The sequence below is a fragment of the Cupressus sempervirens genome, chromosome 10 (genome assembly GCF_028749045.1).
Source record: "Cupressus sempervirens isolate cs-2001-9-10 chromosome 10, ASM2874904v1, whole genome shotgun sequence".
Taxonomy (NCBI): domain Eukaryota; kingdom Viridiplantae; phylum Streptophyta; class Pinopsida; order Cupressales; family Cupressaceae; genus Cupressus; species Cupressus sempervirens.
Window position 1 is genome coordinate 839021411 of NC_143127.1, and position 19375 is coordinate 839040785.

A 19375-nucleotide genomic window follows, 5' to 3' on the forward strand; every position below is an offset into this window, starting at 1 on the left:
TAATTGTTTATATCAGTGAAAAGGGGACATAGAATGACCTATGACCCCTTTCAACACAATCGATCATGAGATATGTCTCTAGGGGTCCTAAGTCCTTTAGGAACATAGTATAATCATTTATATGAGTCAATAGTAGCCATAGGCTGACCTATTACCCCTTGCTAGGAGTCCTAGGACCCTTGGAGACATATTATAATCATCTATATGGATCAAAAGGGGCCATAAGATGACCAATGACCTATTTTGACACATTTTATTACAATATATGTCACTACCGGTCTTAAAACCCTTAGAGACATATTAGAATCATTTAGATAGGTCGAAAGGGGCCATAGGATGTCTTATGACCCCTTTCAACACATTCCATTATGACATGTCTCTAAGGGTCGAAAGACACCTAGAGATATATTATAATCATTTATATGGGTCAAAAGTGGTCATAGGATTACCTATGACCCCTTTCGACACATTCCATGATGACATATTTTGCTAGGGATCGTAGAACCACTAGGGACATATTATAATCATTAATATGGGTCAAAAGGGGCCATAGGATGATCTATGTCCTCTCTCGACATATTTTATTACAACATATATCGCTAGGGGTCCTAGGAAACCTCGAGACATATTAGAATCATTTATATGGGTCAAAAGGGGCCATAGGATGCTATGACTCCTTTTTCCATAATCCATGTTGACATATGTCTTTAGGGGTCCTACGACCCCTATGAAGATATTATAATCATTCATATGCTTGAAAAGGGGCCATAGCATGAACTATGACCCCCTATCGACACATTCCATCATGCCATATGTCGCTAGGGGTCCTAAGACCCCTAGGGACATATTATAGTCATTTATATGGGTCAAAAAGGGCCATAGGATGGCTTATGACCCCTTTTGACACATTTTATTAAAAAAATGTCCCTAGGGGTCGTAGGACCCCTTGAGACATATTAAAATCATTTATATGGGTCGAAAGGGGTCATAGGATTACCTATAACCCCTTTCGACACATTTTATTACAACATATGTTGCTAGAGGTCCTTAGACCCTTAAGAACATATTACAAGCATTTATATAAGTCAAAAGGCACCATAGGATGACCTATGACCCCTTTTGACATATTTTATTACAACATATGTCACTAGAGGTCCTAAGATGCTTAGGGACATATTAGAATCATTTATATAGTTTTTAAAAGGCCATAGTATGACCTATTATCCGTTGCAACACATTCCCTGATGACATATGTTGTAAGGGTTCGTAAGACGCTTAGGAACATATTATAATCATTTATATAGGTTGAAAGGGGCCATAGGATGACCTATGACTCCTTTCGACACATTTTATTACTACATATGTCACTAGGGGTCCTTGGACCCCTAAGGACATGTTATAATCATTTACATGAGTTGAAAGGGGCCATAGGATGAGTTATGACCTCTTTTGACACATTTTATTACAAAATATGTCGATATGGGTCTCAGGATCCGTAGGGACATATTACAATCATTTATATGGGTTAAAAAGTTCCATAGGACCTGTAGGGACATAGGAGAATTGTTTATATGGGTTGAAAGGGGCCATAGGATGACCTACAACTCGTTTTGACATATTTTATTACAACATATGTCGCTAGGGGTCCTATGACACCTAGGGACATATTACAATAATTTATATGGGTCGAAAGGGGCCATTCGATGACCTATTACCCGTTTCGATAAATTTTACTACAACAAATTTTCCTATGGGTCCTAGGACCACATGAGACATATTACAACAATTTATATGGGTCGAAAGGGATATAGGATGACCGATGACCCCATTCTACATATTTTATTACGATATATGTTCTTAGGGATCTAAGGACAGGTAGGCATATATTACTATTATTTATATGAGTCGAAAGGGATCATAGGATGACCTATGACCCCTTTTGACACATTTTATTAGAACATTAATCTCTAAGAGTTTTAGGACCTCTAGGGACATATTGGAATCATTTATTTGAGTTGAAAAAGGCTATAGGATGACCTTTGACACCTTTCGACACATTCTATGATGACATATATCTCTAAGGGTCCTACGTCCCCTAGGGACATATTATAATCATTCATATCGGGTGAAAGGAGCCATAGAATGACCTATGATCAGTTTTGACACATTTTATTGCAACATATGTTCTTATGGGTTTTAGGACTTCTAGGGACATATTAAAATTATTTATATGAGTCAAAAGGAGCCATAGGATGACGTATGACCCCTTTTAACACATTTTATTACAACATACATAACTAGTGGTCTTATGACCCTTAGGGACATATTAGAATCAATTATATTGGTTGACAAGGGCCATAAGATGACTTTTGACACTTTTCAACACATTCCATGATGACATGTCTCTATGGGTCCTATGACCCTTAGGGACATATTATAATGATTCATATGGGTTGAAAAGGGTGATAGGATGACCTATGACCTCTTTCAACACATTCTATGATGACATATGTCACTAGGTGTCTTAAAACATCTGCAGACATATTAGAATAATTTATATGGGTTGAAATGGGCCACAGGATTACATACGACCCCTTTTGACAGATTTTATTATAACATATGTCATTAGGGGTCTTAGGAACCCTAGAGACATATTAGAATCATTAATATGGGTTGAAAGGTTGTAATATGTCTCTAGAGGTCCTAGGAACCTTAGAGACATATTATAATTAGTTATATATGTTGAAAGGGGACATAGGATGACCTATGAACCCTTTCGACACATTCTATGATGACATATGTCTTTAAGGGTGCTAGGACACCTATAGACAAATTATAATCATTTATATGGGTCGAAAGGGGCTATAAGATAACTTGTGACCTTTCTTGACACAATCCATAAGGGCACATGTCTTTAGGGGTCATAAAACTATTAGAAACATACTAGAATCATTTATATTGTTGAAAAGGGGCCAAAAGATTGTCTATGATAGCTTTCGACACATTCAAATCATTTATATGGGTCAAAGGGGCCATAGGATGACCTATGACCTCTTTCTTCACATTTCATGATGACATATTCTCTAGCGGTTCTAAAACACCTAGAGACATTATAATTGTTTATATCTATCAAAAGGGGCCATAGGATGACCTATGATCCCTTTTGATACATTCCATCATGACATATGTCTAGAGGTTCTAAGACCCTTATGGACATATTAGAATCATTTATATTTGTCAAAAGGGGCCATAGGATTACCTATGACCTCTTTTGACGCATTTTATTACAACAAATGTTGGTAGGGGTCTTCAGACTCCTAGGGACATATTATAACCATTTATATGGGTTGAAAGGGGCCATAGAATGACGTATGACTCCTTTTGACATGTTCCATAATGACATATGTCCCTAGGGGTCTTAGGACGAATAGGGACATTATAATCCTTTATATGGGTCGAAAGAGGTCATAGGATAACTTATTCCCCCTTGCAACACATTCCATGATTACATATGTTGCTAGGGGTCTTAAGACCTCTAGGAACATATTATACTCTTTTATATAGGTCGAAAGAGGCCATAGGATGACCTATAACCCCTATCAACACATTCTATTGTAACATATATCTCTAGGTGTCCTAGCAACCGTAAGGACATATTACAATCATTTATATGAGGCAAAAGGGGCCATAAGATGACTTGACCCCTTTCGAGACAATCTATGACAACATATGTTGTTAGGGGTTGTAGGATGTTTAGGGACATATTATAATCATTTATATAGGTTGAAAGATGCTATAAGATGAGCTATGACCCCTTTCGACACATTCCATGATGAAATATGTCTCTAAGGGTCCTAAAAATCCTAAGGACATATTATAATCATTAATATGGATAAAAAAGGGCCATAAGATGATCTATGACACCTTTCAACACATTTTATTACAACATTTGTTATAAGGGATCATAAGAACCCTAGGGACATATTAAAATTGTTTAAATGGTTCGAAAGGGGTCATAAGATGGCCTATAGCCTCTTTTAACATGTTTCATAATGACATATGTTAGTAGGGGTCTTAAGACCCTTAGGGACATATTAAAATCTTTTACAACATATGTCTCTAGGGGTCCTAGTACCGTTAGGATCATATTAGAATCATTTATATGGGTCAAAAGAGGCAATAAGATTACCTATGACCACTTTTAACATATTTTTTTTACAACATATGTCGCTAGAGGTCCTAGGAAGCTCAGGGACACATTAGAAATGTTTATACAAGTCGAAAGGGGCCATAGGATAACCTATGACCCATATTGAATTGTTCTATGACTACATAAGTCTCTAGTGGTATTAGGACCCTTAAATTTTTTTTTTAATAATTTATAAACTATGACCCCTTTCAACACATTCTATAACAACATATTTCTCTAAGGGTCCTAAGACTTTTAGGAACATATTAGAATCATTTATAAAGGTAAAAAGGGGCTATAAGATTACCTATGACCCCTTTCAACTCATTTTATTACAACATAAGTTATTAGGGGTCTTATTACCCCTAGGGACATATTAGAATCATTTATTTAGGTCGATAGAGGCCATAGGATGAATTATGACCTTTTTTGACACATTGCATAATGACATGTCTTTACAGGTCTTAAGATTCCTAGAGACATATTATACTCATTTTCATGCATCAAAAGGGGCTATAGGATAACCTATGACCCTTTTCGACACACTCCATGAGGACCTATGTTTCTAAGGGTCCTAATAACCCTAAGAACATATTATAATCATTTATATGGGTCAAAAGGGGCCAGAGGGGCCATAGGATTACCTATGACCCCTTTCCACACATTTTATGATAACATTATAATCATTTATATTTGTTGAAAGGGGCCATAGGATGATATATGACCCATTTCGACACATTCCATGATAACATGTGTCTCTAGTGGTCCTATGACCCTTAGGGACATATTCGAATCATTTATAAGAGTGAAAAAGGGCCATAAGATTATTTATGACCCATTTCGATAAATTTTATTACAACATATATTGCGAGGGGTCCTAGGACCCTTAGAAAAAAATTAGAATCATTTATATGTGTCGAAAGGGGCCATAGGATGACCTATGACCCTTTTTGATACATTCCATGATGACATATGTTGCTATGGGTCCTAGAACCCTTAGGGACATATTATATTCATTTATGTGGGTTGAAAGTTGTCATAGGATGACTTATGACTCCTTTCAACACATTCTATGATGACATATGTCGCTAGGTGTCTTACGGCCCCTATGGCTATATTAGAATATTTTATATGCACCAAAAGGGGCCATACGATTACCTATGACCCCTTTTGACACATTTTATTACAACATATGTCGCTAAGGGTCTTAGGACCTCTAAGGACATATTATAATTGTTTATATGGGTTGAAAGGGGCTATAGGATGACCTATGACCCCTTTAGACAAATTTCATGATGAAATATGTCTCTAGGGGTCCAAGGACCCCTAGGGACATATTATAATCATTTATATGAGTCGAAAGAGATCATAGAAGGACCTACGACCTGTTTCGACATAATCCATGATGACATATGTCTCTAGGGGTCCTTAGACCCTTAGGTACATTATAATCATTAATGTGGGTCGAAAGGTGCCATAAGATTATATATGGCCCCTTTCATCACATTTTATTACAACATGTGTTGCTAATGGTCTTAGGAACCATAGGGACATATTAGAATCGTTTATATGGGTCAAAAGGGGTCATAGAGTGAGTTATGACCCGTTTTGACACATTCCATGACAACATATGTTTTTATATTGCCTAGGACCCTTAGGGACATATTGAAATCATTTACATGGGTCGATAGGGGTCATAGGATGACCTATGACACCTTTCAACACATTCCATGATTACATATGTCTATAGAGGTCTTAGGATGCTTAGGTACATATTATAATCATTTATATGGGTCAAAAGGGGCCATAGGATGACCTATCAACCCTTTTGACACATTCCATGATGACAAATGTCGCTAAGGGTCCTAAGACCCCTAGGGACATATTAGAATCATTTATATGGGTTCAAAGGGGCTATAGGATGACCTATGATCCCTTTTGAAACATTTCATGATGATATATGTTGCTAGGGGTCCTAAGACCCCTAAGGACATATTATAATCATGTATATGTGTCAAAAGTTTTCATAGGATGACTTATGACCATTCTCAACACATTCCATGATAACATAAATCGCTAGGGGTGCTAGGACCCCTAGGGATATATATTACAATAATTTATATAGGTCAATAGGGGCCATAGGATTACCTATGACCCGTTTTGACATATTTTATTACAAAATATATTTCTAGGGGTCTTAGGACCCTTAGGGATATATTAAAATAATTTATATTTGTAAAAATGGGGCATAGGATGATGTATGACCCCTTTCAACACACTCTATGATGACATGTTTCTGAGGGTCCTAGGACCCCTAGGGACATATTATAATCATTTATATGGGTTGAAAGAGGCCATAGGATGAATTATAACACCCTTTGACACATTCCATGATGACATATGTCCGAAGGGGTCCTAGGACCCTTAGGGACATATTATTATCATTAATGTGGGTTGAAAGGGGCCATAGGATGACCTATGACACATTTCGAGACATTTTATTACGACATATGTCGCTTGGGGTATGAGGACCTCTAGGGATATATTAGAATTGTTTATATGGATCGAAAGTGGTCATAGGATGACTTATGAGCCCTATCGACACAATCCATTATGAAATATGTTTTTAGGGGTCCTAGGACCCTTAGGAAGATATTATAATCATTTACATGGATAGAAAGAGGCCATAAGATGAACTGTGACCCCTGTCGACACATTTTATGATGACATATGTAACTATGGGTCCTAGGAATCTTAAAGACATATTAGAGTCATTTATATGGTTCAAAAGGGGCCAAAGAATGACCTATGACCCCTTTCAATACATTTTATGACAAAATATTTTCTTAGTGGTCTTAGGACCTCTAGGGACATATTACAGTCATTTATATGAGTTGAAAGGGGCCATATGATGACCTATTACCCCTTTCAATATATTTTAATACAACATATGTTGATAGGGGTCTTAAGAATCATAGAAAAATATTAAAATCATTTATATGGGTTGAAACGTGCCATAGGATGACCTATGATCCCTTTCAACACATTTTATTACAACATATATCACTAGGGGTCCTATGACCCCTAAGAACATATTATAATTATTTATATGGGTCGAAAGGGGCCTTAGAATGACATATGATGGCTTTTGAGACATTCCATGACTACATATGTCACTAGGGGTACTAAGAACCCTAGAAATGTATTAGAATCATTTATATGGGTCAAGAGGGGCCATATGATTTTCTATGACACCTTTCGACATATTTTATTATAACATATGTTGTTAGGGGTCCTAGGACCCTTAGGGACATACTAGAATCATTTGTATTAGTTGAAAGCGGCTATAGGATTACCTATGATCTTTTTTTGATACATTTTATTACAACATATGTACCTATGGGTCCAAAGACTCTTAGGGACATATTACAATCATTTATATGAGTCGAAAGGGGCCATACGATGAGCTATGACACATTTTGACTCATTTTATTACAACACATCACTGGGGATCTTAGGACATCTAGGGACATATTGAAATAGTTTATATAGGTTGAAAGGGGCCATTGGATGACCTGTGCCCCCTTTCAAAATTTTTATTACAAAAAATGTCGCTAGTAGTCCTAGGATTGCTTGGAACATATTACAATCATTTATAAGGGTCAAAAGGGGCCATAGGATGACCTATGACCCTGTTCTACTTATTTTATTACAATATTTTTTTCTCTGGGTGCTAGGATCCATAGGGATATATTACAATCATTTATATGACTCGAAAGGGGCTAGAGGATGATCTGACCCCTTTTGACACATTTTATTGTAGCATATATCTCTAGGGTTCTTAGGACCTCTAAAGACATATGAGAATCATTTATATGGGTTGAGAGGGGCCATAGGATGACCTTTGACACCTTTCAAAATAGTCCATAATAAAATATGTCTCTAGGGGTCCTATGACCCTTAGAGACATATTATAATCATTCATTTATTTTGAGAGGGGCCATAGGATTACCTATGATCCCTTTCGACACATTTTATTACAAAATATGTTTGTAGGGGTCCTAGGACCCTTAGGGACATATTACAATTGTTTATATGGATTGAAAGGGGCCATTGTATGACCTATGATCCCTTTTGACACATTTTATTACAAAATATGTTTGTAGGGGTCTTAGGACCCTTAGGGACATATTACAATCATTTATATGAGTTGAAAGGGGCCATTGTATGACCTATGATCCCTTTTGACACATTTTATTACAACATATGTCCCTAGGGGTCTTAAAACCCTTTGAGACATATTACAATCATTAAAATGAGTTAGTCAAAAGGGGCCATAGAATTATCTATGACCCCTTTCTACACATTTTACTACAACATATGTTTCTGGGGGTCCTGAGACTCATAGGGACATATTATAATCATTTATATGAGTCAAAAGGAACCATTGATGACCTATGTCCCCTTTCAATTCATTTTATCACATCATATATCTCTAGTGGCCTTATGACTATTAAAAAAATATTAGAATTATTTATTTGAGTCAAAAGGGGCCATAGAATGATCTTTCACAACTTTTGACACATTCCATAATGACATATGTCACTAGGGGTACTACGACTCTTAGGGACATATTATAATCATTGATATGATTCGAAAGGGGACATAGGATTATCTATGACACCTTTTGACATCATTTTATTACAACATATGTCACGAGGGTTCATAGGAACCCTAGGTACATATTAGAATTATTTATATGGGTCAAAAGGGGTCATATGATGACTTATCACCCCTTTTGACACATTCTATGATGACATATGTAGCTAGGGGTCTTAGGACACTTAGGGACATATTACCTATGACATATGACCTATGACTCCTTTCGACATATTCCATGATGACATATGTCTCTAGGGTCTTAGGAAACCTAGAGACATATTATAATCATTTATATGAATCAAAATGGATCATAGGATGACCTTTCACCCCTTTCGACACATTCCACTATGACATATGTCTCTAAGGGTCTTAAGAATCTTAGGGTCATATTAGAATCTTTTATATGAGTCAAAAGGGATAGTAGGATTACCTATGACCCCTTTTGATATATTTTTTAAAACATATGTTGTTAGGGGTCCTAGGACCTCTAGAGACATATTAGAACCATTTATATGAGTCCAAAGGGGCCATAGGATGACCTATGATGCCTAATGAATTGTTCCCTAACTACATATGTCTCTAGAGGTCCTATGACCCGTAGGAACATTTTATAATCATTTATATGGGTTGAAAGAGATCATAGTATGACCTATGATCCCTTTCAACACATTCGATGACAACATATGTCTCTTGAGATCTTAGGACTCGTAGGGACATATTGAAATCATTTATATGGGTCAAAAGGGGCCATAGGATTACCTATGACCCCTTTCGATACATTTTATTACAACATATATGTCTCTATATGTCCTATGACCCCTAGGGAGATATTAGAATTATTTATATCAGTTGAAAGGAGCCATAGGATAACTTATGACCCCTTTCAAAACATTCCATGATGACATGTCTTTAGGGGTTTTAAGACCCTTAGTGACATATTATAATCATTTTTATATATCAAAAGGGGATATAGGATGACCTATGACACTTTTTGAAACATTCCATGAGAACATATGTCTCTAAGGGTCCTAAGAACCTTAAGAACATATTAGAATCATTTATATGGATCAAAAGGGGCTAGAGGGGCCATAAGATTACCTATGGCCCATTTTGAAACATTTTATTACAACATTATAATAATTCATATGTGTTGAAAGGGGCCATAGGATAAAATATGACCCCTTTCGACACATTCTATGATGGCATGTGTCTTTATTGGTCCTAGGATTCCTAGGGACATATTATAATCATTTATATGGGTCAAAAGGGGCCATGGGATTAATTCTGACCCATTTCAAAAAAAATTATTACAACATATGTCACGACAGGTTGTAGGACCCGTAGAGACATATTTTAATAATTTATGTGTTGAAAGGGGCCATAGGATGACCTATGACTCCTTTCAACACATTCTATGATAACATATGTCGCTAGGGATCCTAGGATCCCTAGGGACATATTATAATCATTTATATGGGTCAAAATTTGTCATAGGATTACCTATGACTCTTTTTGACATAGTCTATGATGACATATGTTCTTAGGGGTCCTAGGACCCATAGGGATGTATTAAAATAATTTATATCGGTCAATAGGGGCCATAGGATTACCTATGACCCCTTTTGACACATTTTATTACAACATGTCGCTAGGGGTCTTAGGACCCTTAGGAACATATTAGAATCATTTATATGGGTTGAAAGTTGCCATAGGATTACCTATGACTCCTTTCGACACAGTCTATGATGACATATGTCGCTAGGGGTCTTGAGACCCGTATCGATATATTAAAATCATTTATATCGGTCAAAAGGGGCCATAAGATTATCTATGACCCCTTTTGACACATTTTATTACAACATATATTGCTAAGGGTCTTAGGACTCTTAGAGACATATTAGAATCATTTATATAGGTCAAAAGGGGCCATAGAATGACCTGTGACCCCTTCCGACACATCCTATTACAACATATGTCTCTAAGGGTCCTAAGACCCCTAGGGACATATTATAATCATTTATATGGATTCACGATGACATATGTCTCTAGGGGTTCTAGGACTGCTAGGGACATTTTATAATCTTTAATATGAGTCAAAAGGGTCCATAAGATTATCTATGACCCTTTTTGACACATTATATTACAACATATGTTTCTAAGGGTCTTAGGAAACCTAAAGACATATTAGAATCATTTATATGGATTGAATGGAGCCATAGGATGACCTATGACCCTATTGACACATTCTATGACAACATGTTTTTAGGTGGCCTAGGACCTTTAGGGACATATTAGAATCGTTTATATGTGTCAAAATGAGTTATAAAATGACCTATTATCTCTTTTGACATATTTCATGATAATATATGTCTCTAGGGGTTCTATGATGCCTACGTACATATTATAATCATTTATATGGGTCAAAATGGGATATAAGATGACCTATCAACCCTTTTGACACATTTTATGATGACATATGTCTCAAGGGGTCTTAAGATCGCTAAATACATATTAGAATCATTTATATGAGTTGAAACACATTCCATGATGACATATGTGGCTAAGAGTGCTAAGACCCCTGGGGACATATTATAATCATTTATATGACTCGAAAGTAGTCATAGGTTAACCTATGACCCCTTTCGACACTTTTTATTACAACATATGTCACTACAGGTCTTATGACCCCTAGGGACATATTAGAATCATTTATATGGGTTGAAAGGGGCCATAGGATGACTTATGACCCCTTTCGACACATTCCATGATGACATGTCTTTAGAGGTTTTAAGACCCCTAGGAACATATTATAATCATTTTTATGTGTCGAAAGGGGCTATAGGATGACCTATGACCCTTATGTCTCTAAGGGTCCTAAGATCCCTAGGAACATATTAGAATCATTTATATGGGTCAAAAGGGTTTGGAGGGGCCATAGGAATACCTATCACCACTTTTGACACATTTTTTTATAACATTATAATCATTGTGTTGAAAGGGGCCATAGGATAACATATGACCCCTTTCGACACATTCTATGACGACATGTGTATTTAGTTATCCTAGGACCCCTAGGGACATATTATAATCATTTATATAGGTCAAAAGGAGCCATAGGATTACTTATGACCTGTTTCAAATTTTTTTATTAGAATATATGTTGCAAGGGGTCCTAGGACCCCTAGGGACATATTTTAATCATTTATGTGTCGAAAGGGGCCATAGGATGACCTATGACTCCTTTCGACACATTCTATGATAACATATCTCACTAGGGGTCATAGGACCCCTAGTGACATATTATAATCATTTATATGAGTCGAAAGTTGCCATAGGATTACCTATGACTCTTTTGGACACAGTCTATGATGACATATGTTGCTAGGGGTCCTAGGACCTATAGGGATATATTAAAATTATTTATATCAGTCAAAAGGGGCCATAGGATTACCTATGACTCTTTTTGACATATTTTATTACAACAGATGTCGCTAGGGGTCTTAGGACCCTTAGGAACATAATAGAATCATTTATATGGGTCGAAAGGTGCCATTGAATGACCTCTGACCCTTTTCGACACATTCGATTATGACATATGTTTCTAGTGGTCCTAGGACCCTTGGGGACATATTATAATCAATTATATAGATCAAAAGGGGCCATAGGATGACCTATGACCCTTTTCAACATATTTAATGATGACATATGTCTCTAGGGGTTCTAAGACCCCTAGGGACATATTATAATCGTTAATATGAGTCAAAAGGGGCCATAGGATTATCTATGACCATTTTTAACACATTTTATTACAATATATGTTGCTAAGGGTCTTAAGAACCCTAGGGATATATTAGAGTCGTTTATATGGGTCAAAAGGGGCCATAGGATGACCTATGACCCTATTGACACATTGCATGATGACATGTATTTAGGTGGTGTAGGATGCCTAGGGACATATTAGAATCATTTATATGGGTCAAAGTAAGTTATAGAATGACTTATGACCCTTTTTGACACATTCCATGATGACATATGTCTATAGGGGTCCTAAGACCCCTAGATACATATTATAATCATTTATATGTGTTGAAAAGGACTATAGGATGAGCTATCAACCCTTTCAACACATTCCATGGCGACATATGTCTCTAGGGGTCATAGGACCCCTAGAGACATATTAGAATCATTGATATGGGTCGAGACACATTCCATGACGACATATGTCGCTAGGGGTGCTAGGACCCCTAAGGACATATTATAATCATTTATATGGGTTGAAAGTTTCCATAGGATGACCTATGACCCCTTTCAACACATTCCATTGTGACATATATCGTTAAGAGTCCTACGACCCCTAGGGATATATTAGAATCATTTATATGGGTCAAAAGTGGCCATAGGATTACCTATGACCCTTTTTGAGATATTCTATTATGACATATGTCACTAGCAGTTTTAGGACTGTTAGGGACATATTACAATCATATATTGGTTAAAATGGGCCATAGGATGACCTATGACCCCTTTCGACACATTCCATGATGACGTATGTCTTTAAGGATCCTAAGACCCCTAAGGACATAATATAATTATTTATATGGGTCGAAAGGGACCATAGGATGACCTATGACCTCTTTCAATACATTTCATAATGACACATGTCTCTATGGGTCTTAAGATCCCTGAGGACATATTATAATCATTAATATGGGTTGAAAGGGTTCATAGGATGACCTATGACCTATTTTGACACATTTTATTACAACATATATTGCTTAGGGTCTAAAGACTCCTAGGGACATATTAGAATCATTCATATAGATCGAAAGGGGCCACAGGGTGACTTATGAGCCCTTTCGACACAATCTATTATAACATATGTCTCTAGGGGTCCTAGGACCCCTAGTGACATATTATAATTATTTATATGGATCGAAAGGGGCCATAGGATGAACTATGACCCCTGCCAACACATTCTATTATGACATATGTGTCCAGAGGCCCTAGGATCTCTAAGGATATTTTAGAGTTATTTATATGGTTCAAAAGGGCACAAAGGATGACCTATGACCCCTTTCGACACATTTTATGAAAAAATATGTTGCTATGGGTTCAATAACCTCTAGGGACATATTAAAATTATTTATATGGGTTGAAAGGTGCCATAGGATGACCTATTACTCATTTCGACACATTTTATTACAAAAATATTGGTAGGAGTTGTAGGACCCACAAGGGTATATTACAATCGCTTATATGTGTCAAAATGTGCCATAGGATGATCTATGATACCTTTTGAGACATTTGATTACAATATATGTCATTAAGGGTCCTATGACCCTTAGAGACATATTATAATTATTTATATGGGTAAAAAAAGGTCTTAAGATGGCCTATGACACCTTTTGAGACATTCCATGATGACATATGTCACTAGGGGTACTAGAAACTCTAGGGACATATTAGAATCATTTATATGTTTCAAAAGGGGCCATAGGATTACCTATGAACCTTTTTGACATGTTCTATTATAACATATGTTGCTAGAGGTCCTATGACTCTTAGGGACATATTAGAATCATTTATATGAGTCGAAAGGGGCCATAGGATTACCTATGACCCCTTTTGACACATTTTTTTACAACGTATGTTCCTATGAGTCTTAGGACCCCTAGGGACATATTACAATCATTTATATGGGTTGAAAGGGGCCATAGGATGAGCTATGACCCCTTTTGACATATTTTATTACAAAATATGTCGCTAAGGGTCCTAAGACATCTAGGGACATAGTAAAATAGTTTGTATAGGTCGAAAGGGGCAATTGGGTGACCTGTGATCCCTTTCAATTTTTTTTATTAAAAAAAATGTCCCTAAGGGTCCTAGGACTACTTGGGACATATTACAATCATTTATATGGGTTGAAAGGGGAAATAGGATGACCTATGAGCCCATTCTAAACATTTTATTATAATATTTTTTCTTAGGGGTCTTAGGATCCATAGGGACATATTACAATAATTTATATGATTTGAAATGGGCCATAGGATGACCTATGACCCCTCTAGACACATTTTATTATAACATATATCTCTAGGTGTCTTAGGATCTCTACGGACTAATTAGAATCATTTATTTGTTTTGAATGAGGCCATAAGATGACCTATGATCCTTTTTGACACATTTAATTACAAAATATGTCCGTAGGGGTCCTAAGACCCGTAGGAACATATTAAAATCATTTATATGGGTTGAAAGGGGCCATTGGATGACCTATGATCCATTTTGATACATTTTATTACAACATATGTCCGTAGGGGTCATTGGACCCCTTGAGACATATTACAATCATTTATATGAGTCGAAAGGGGCCAAAGAATGACCTATGATCGCTTTCTACACATTTTATTACAACATATGTTTCTAGGGTTCATAAGACTCATAGGGACATAGTACAATCATTTTAAATGAGTCAAAATGAGCCATAGAATGACCTATGACCCCTTCAACATATTTTATTACATCATATAACTCTATGGGCCTTAGGAAACCTAAGGACATATTAGAATCATTTATATGGGTCGAAAGGGGTCATAGGATGACCTTTAACACCTTTCGACACATTTCATGATGACATATGTCTCTAAGGGTCCTACGACCCTTAGAGACATTATAATCATTCATATGGGTCAAAAAGGGCCATTTGATGACCTATGACTCCTTTCAACACATTCTATGATGACATATGTCACTAGGAGTCCTAGAACCTTTAGGGTTCCTATGACCCCTTTTGACTCATTTTATAATAAAATATATCCCTAGAGTTCCTAAGACACTTAGGGACATATTAAAATCATTTATATGGGTTGAAAGGGGCCATAGGATGACCTATGACAACATTTGACACATTGTTTAACAACATATGTTACTAGAGGTCCTAGGACCCGTAAGAACATATTACAATCATTTATATGGGTCGAAAGGGGCCACGTAATGACCTATGATCCCTTTCAACATATTTTATTACAACATATGTCGTTAGGAATCCTAAGACCCCTAGGAACATATTACAAACATTTATATAGGTCAAAATGTGCTATAAGATGAACTATGACCCCTTCTGACATATTTTATTAAAACATATGTCCCTAGGGTTCCTAAGACTCATAGGGACATATTACAATCATTTATATTGGTCAAAAGGGGCCATAGTATGAGCTATGACCCCTTTCATGACATTTTATTAAAATATATGTTGCTGGGGGTGCTAGGATGATTAGGGACATATTAAAATCATTTATATGGGTCAAAAGGAGTCATAGGATGACCTATGACCCCTTTTGACACATTTTATTACAAAATATGTCGCTAGGGATGTTAAGACCCCTAGGAATATATTACAATATTTTATCTGGGTGGAAAAGGGTCATAAGATGACCTATGATCCATTTCAACACATTTTATTATAACATATGTCCCTAAGGGTCCTAGGACCCCTAGAAAAATATAACAATCATTTATATGGGTCGTAAGAGGCTAATGGATGACCTATGACCTTTTTTGACACATTTTATTACAACATATGTCTCTAGGGGTCCTAGGACCCCTAGGGACATGTTAGAATCATTTATATGGGTTGAAAGAGGCCATAGGATGACTTATGACCCCTTTTGACATATTTCATGATGACATATGTATCTAGGTGTCTTAGGAACCCTAGGGACATATTATAATTGTTCATATAAGTTAAATGGGGTCATAAGATGACTTATGACCTTTTTCAATACATTTCATGATGACATAAGTCACTAGGGGTCCTAGGACCCGTAAGAACATATTAGAATAATTTATATGTATTGTAAGGGGCCATAGGATTATCTATGACCCCTTTCAATAGATGTTATTACAACATATGTAACTAGGGGTCCTAGGACACCTAAGGACATATTACAATCATTTATATTAGTTGAAAGGGGCCATAAGATGAACTATGACTCCTTTTGACACATTTTATTACAACATATGTTGCTAGGGGTCTTAAGACCCCTTGAGACATATTACAATCATTTATATGCATCGAAATGAGCCAAAGGATGACCTATGACCCCTTTATACATATTTTATTACAACATATGTTCTTAGGTGTCCTAAGACTAATAGGGACATTTTAAAATCATTTTACATGAGTCAAAATGAGCCATAGAATGACCTATGACCCCTTTCAACGCATTCTATGACATATTATAATTGTTTGTATGGCTCAAAAAGGGCCATAGTATTACCTATGACCCCTTTCGACACATTTTATGATGACATTAGAATCATTTGTATGGGTTGAAAGGGGCCATAGGATTAGCTATAACCCTTTTCGACACATTTTATAATAACATATATCACTAGGGGTCCTAGGACCCATAGGGACATATTACAATCATTTATATGGGTCGAAAGGAGCCATAGGATGAACTATGACCCATTTTGACACATTTTATTACAATATATGTCTCGAGGGTTCCTAGGACCCCTAGGGACATATTATAATCATTTATATGGATTGAAATGGGTCATAGGATGAGCTATGACCCCTTTCGACACATTACATGATGAAATATGACTCTAGGGGTCCTAAGACACTTAAGAACATATTAGAATCATTTATATGGGTTGAAAGGGGCCATAGGATTACCCATGACCCCTTTTGACGCATTTTATTCCAACATATGTTGCTAGTGGTGCTAAGACCCCTAAGAACATATTATAATCATTTATATAGGTCGAAAGGGGCCATAGGATGACCTATGACCCCTTTTGACACATTCCATGATGACATATGTCTCTAGGGGTCCTAGGACCCCTAGGTATATTTTAGAATTCTTTATATGTGTTGAAAGGGGTCATAAGATGACCTTTTGTTTGAGTTGATGAAATTCAACTCTAAAGATGCCCAAGATCACCTACATATGAAAACCTATCAAAGGGAAGCCAAGGAAGGAAGAGCGTGGAGCTTGAGAAAAAATCTAAACGGATGTGAGAGAGAACAAGATACTGAAACATAAGAAAAAATGTATTTACAATATGCAAGAAGTGTTGTTGTTATGAAAATACAATGAGGGAGCCCAAATATAAAGAGCTCCAAGAATCTTTCAAAACAAGCTAGAAGATGCTAGGAGATAAGTGTGAAAACTAAGCATACATCCACTTGAGGTAGAAAGTCTTTGAACAATGTGAGAGGATAAGTATGACTTAGGAGAGAACAAACTGCCGTATTATCAACAACTTATAAAAAACTCTTAGACTGAAACTAATAAATAAATGCATTTACCTAAGTAAGCTTAAGTAAATAGCATAAATAATTAACAATTAATTATTTACTCTAACACCCCCCCTTAAGTGCAACTTAGGGAAATGCCTTAAGCTCAAAAAACTAAGAAATGTAGAAGTGCAAAAATACAGAATGGGTCCTAGCAATGAGGCCATGTTAGGTACCCATGTATAATGCAAAAAATGCAACCTCTAAAAATGGGGAAGAGAAAAAACCATGCAGAAAAAACCCTCCCCCAAAAAGAGGTGAAAACCTAGTGAAAAACTGAAGAAGCCTCCAATAAGGGAATGTCCCTTAAAAATAGGAACAAGAAGTGATCATGAAGAGTATCACTAAAGCATGAAGAGCAACGAATCTACAATTAGAAAGAAAATTGCTGATCTGAAGAACTTCCATGGAAGAAGAAGACATGATCCGAGCATGTCTATATGGTAGATGATCCATCTCACTGAAATGCATAGGTAGCCAGCCACTGACATCACCTTGTATGTAGGATCAACTAATGAATACATAGTTCACACTATCAAACCATTGAACCAAGGATGCATTAGAACAACAACATAACCTCTACCTTAATATAGATGGAGTGTGATGATAGGAAACTAAGAAGGTGGACCAAAGTCTCCTACAAACGAACCAAGAACAATGAGAGAAGAAGAGATATAGACACCTATAAAGACACAGTCACACTGATGCTACATGCGGCTAATGTAGTGAAAGGGATGTTAGGATAAACCACAAACAGAAATAAAAACTACATGCAAATATAACCAATAACAGAAAATAATAGATCACACAGAAATGAACAAAAGGCAACAAAATTTAACGTGGTTCACCCAATCCTTGGCTACGTCCACCAAACACAAGTTCAATCTTATTACAATCCAGTGATTACAACCTAATTATAGTCTGTAATCCCTTACAGCTCAATACCGCCGCAAGAAGCAATTTTGCATCACAACATAATGGAAAAATAAAAATACCTAACCCTAAACCCTTTTATACAAGTATTTTATCCATTTTAGGGTTACAACATGTCGGCCATATGTCAACCATAATATGTTAGCTACAACATCAGCCATGGCCCACTAATTATGAAGTATGTATAGTACTTTCTTGATCAGTCACCATAATCTAAAAATCTCCCACTTGGGGATTGATCAGGCTCCACACTAAACAACAATCTCCCACTTGGAGATTGA